Source organism: Vollenhovia emeryi, unplaced genomic scaffold (assembly GCF_000949405.1).
Source record: "Vollenhovia emeryi isolate VEMERY1.0 unplaced genomic scaffold, V.emery_V1.0 DF940234.1, whole genome shotgun sequence".
NCBI lineage: Eukaryota > Metazoa > Arthropoda > Insecta > Hymenoptera > Formicidae > Vollenhovia > Vollenhovia emeryi.
This window is the reverse complement of record NW_011966132.1, coordinates 4900-7707: the sequence shown is the minus strand read 5'-3', so window position 1 is coordinate 7707 and position 2808 is coordinate 4900.

Below are 2808 nucleotides of genomic sequence, written 5' to 3'. Positions count from 1 at the left end.
TAAGCGCGCGGTGAGATGCGTCGGCATAGTGGCCCCGCGCGGGGAGACGTGCGAGCGGTCGCGTAAGCGGCGGACGGGCAGCGGCGCGCCTCGCCTTCTTACTCCTCGCCCCGCACCGCCATTCTATTCCTCGCCGCACACCGCCTCGAGCGGGGCAGCTAGGCCGACGCATCTCACCGCGCGCTTACATTCGCCAGTAGGTTGGGCTAATACGGCGATTTTTAAAATTTCGTATCTCGATAACTATTCGTCCAAGCGCAAAATAGTACAATACTTTTCTGTTTGTCTTAGTCCCCTCTACCTTCCCATGACCGGAAGTCAATATGTTGCGTAGCACCCTGTATACTCTTTATATAAAGATATAATATCTTTTTGACAATAGAAAAATTTTACCTTTGTTAGTGGTTTCGAAGTAAAGTTGTCGCAACATTTTTTCTTCAGGATCTTTTACCAATTCAACACTATTCTTCAAAAGGATCTCAATTTTCCGAATAAATGAATGCCAATTTTTGACCAATGCATCCTCTAAATCGGATTGACAAGACATTGTAAAGTCTATTTCAATCTGGAAAACAAAATATAACAATACTAGTGTAAAAAATTTGTCTACGCAGGTATTTAAGATATAGCGAAACATTACAGTTTACAAAATTAAAACTGTTGACAAATTTCTTACCAATTTATAACCCTGACTAAGGCGGAGAACTTTATACTGATCCAAATAAGCTGCAGCTTTAGTATGTTCCGCACGTTGTTGTTTAATTTCAGATCTTGAAGCTAACAAAACATCTCGTCTATACTTTGATGTTATAGCCCATTTTTCTTCTACTTTATGCCACGGTTCATGAAAACTTTTTAGCCAATTTAAAGCTATTTTGACATAATTTGTAGGTTCAATTTGAACAGCTGCACATAAGAAATGACAATGTATTATAAAACTAACAGATAAACTAAATAAGTACATTACAGATACAGTTATTAAATTAATAGAAACAGTTTAAAAACTAATAGAAACCTCAGAAAGCCAACGTACATTTTATCTCTGACAAATAAGCTTGATTCTGACAATTATTTATAAGTAATTGGATAAAAGTTGTAGCTTATTTGTCGGAGATAAATAAGTACCAATAATAATTATTAAATCCGAAAACATTATCTAATAAATTTGATGGTGTTCAACTCAGATGTTCAACTCTGTCTTAATTATTTACAAATGAATATGATTTACTACAATATAAACCTGCTTTAACAGTCACTAATCTAAACAACACTATTTAAAAATTTTATAAAAAGTACAAACCGTAATAATTAATTTCATAATAATTAACATAAAGATAAACATAAGATTAAATATGTAAAATATAAAACGAATAGCAAACCTTTTGATGTGGCAGATACATCAAGAATATTCTTTTTAGATGTCTGAACTCGAGGAAGAAGATGTTTCTTTCTCATCCATTCTTTTAAATTTTTGGTTCTATCGAACAACTTTCCTCTTGCAAGACATTGATTGTCTCCCTCTTCTTTTGGAGCGATATAGTAGACATTCTGTGATATTAATAAACTAATAATAAAATAACATGGATTATGAAAGACTTATATGAAAGATTAATATATGTAGATGAGAAATAAGTGAACACTATACTTCATTTGTAAACAATGTTAAAATCTTGTCTTTTAATATAGTTAGCTCGGGTTTTTTAGGTCTGTAATTACAATGAAATAAATTAAAGGGAAATATTAGTTTAAGTAAAGTCTTTTAAGTCGTTCAACAAAGAAATAAAATTTTGCTAATATTGCAATCAGAAAAACTATAAGCACTAATTTAATCAGTGTTACTAGTATAAATAAATAAGAGAGAAATATATTTATTAAAACTATGTCTATTATATTATAACTCTGTCTACTATATTATAATAATAAAAAACTTACTGAGTAATACGGAAAAGCAACCACTTAATAATAATGTCTACAAGAGCTGTTCGATCCTCTTCTTCCAAATATTTATTTATTTCGTAACTGTGAAGAATAGCCTTACCATCTAAACTCTGTCTGAGAAGCTCTTTTAAATCCTGAAACCAGCAATAACATAGCTTCAAATATCCAACAAGAGTAGCAATTAAACAAGAAGCCTACAATTTTTATGTAAAGCTTTAGTAATCACAAATTTAACTTTGGATGTTATTGAGATAAAAATGTGGCAAAAGCAATACAAGAGATTGTTAGATAATACTAATTAGTTTTAGGTAACATCGCAAAAATGTATAAAAAGAAAAATAATCAACTCTATATCTTTATCTTTTTTATAATATAGGCAGATACAATAACGAATGCTTAAAGGTGATATATCTTAATTAAGTAAATAATAAAGCTGAAAATAAAGATCCAATACTTACTAAATTCATTAATTCATTTGAGGCACTAAAAGTATCAATTCTTTTTTCAGTTAACAGGTTTATATTAATAAGCTTTTTCTTTTTAGATGTTGAACTATTTGTTTGCTCATCAGCTTGGTTCTGCCTGTTTGTATTAGTCACTTCATTTAGAAGTCCTGAATCTAATGATTCCAAATTCTAAAATATAACAAAATAAATAAAATATATACTTATAGAATATCTAGAATATATAGATTATCTAGAATAAGATTTCAATTAAGCAATTTCTAAATTAATTAATAATATTTACATCATAATCTGATTTATCAAGAACACAAGACTCTGAAGATTCAGATTGATTTACTGAGTTGTCTGGTTTTTCCATTTCTTTAAAGGAATTCGGAAACGTTTTCTAGGGTAAAAGTGCCGAATA